Genomic DNA, 1,004 nt, shown 5'->3' on the forward strand with positions numbered 1-1,004 from the left:
CGGGTACAAACGGCGCAACGCACTCATAGGTCGGCTTTCGACCCGCCACTGCACCGTGGCTCGAAGCGCTCGAAATGCGCGACCCGACCGCTGCGGGACCGCCTAGTACTGTAAACAGGAGCGGCGGAGCGCGAACGGCGAGTCGTGGTTACGTCGGTAGAAGGCGAGGCTGCGCGTTCCCGAAACGCCAGCCGAGTGCCCTCCCGACCGTTCGAGCGTGCAAGAACGAGACCCGACAATCGCGCGGCGACTGCCAAGTACGAGAGGAACGGCACAAGCGTCGGCGGTCGGTCAAGGAACTGGCGATGTGACGGGTCCGCTGTGCACCAGTGCATACCGTCCCGCCGTCCGCGGCAAGCGCCTCCGCGTCCTCGGGTGACGGAGGCTGCCGGTCGGTTCTTGCAGGCGAGGGATCTCGCTGGCACCGGTTCGCGTTGACGCGCGGCCGGTCATGGCACGGCGATGCGACGGCCGAGGTGCGCAGTACTCGATGGAGGAACCGCACGCTCCGATGACCGTCCCGCCCTCCGCGGCGTATGCGTACCGACCGTAATGGTTGCAGCAGCGCCGGCCGGCTTTTGAATTCGCCACACGAAACACGGTGCGAGATCGCGGTTAGGGGAGCGTCGACGTTGCCAGGCGTTTTGCTTGCTGCCGAGGGAAAGGCGGCACGGCCACGTCGCGCTCGTCGCGATTAGCGGGTCTGCGCGCTTTGGGAAGGTGCCGCAACGACTTGCCGAAAGAGGAAGCACGGAAGAACGAGGGACTTGGACGTCCCGACAATTGAACGCACTTGCGGCCAGGCCCTTGCTGGCTTCGTTCTTCCGCCTCGAGTAGGCTCGTACGCGGCTCCGGCGCCGAAAGTGGTCCTTGGCACCGACTTCGGTGGACGTGGGAAGTGCCGCGCAAGTACGGCGCGCCTGGCTCCACCTGTTGGCTAAAGTAGGCAGCCGGATCGGCATTTTGGTGTGCGGTGGCAAACCGTGGATGCGAAAAAAGCTTGT

Source organism: Rhipicephalus microplus, unplaced genomic scaffold (assembly GCF_043290135.1).
Source record: "Rhipicephalus microplus isolate Deutch F79 unplaced genomic scaffold, USDA_Rmic scaffold_374, whole genome shotgun sequence".
Lineage (NCBI taxonomy): Eukaryota > Metazoa > Arthropoda > Arachnida > Ixodida > Ixodidae > Rhipicephalus > Rhipicephalus microplus.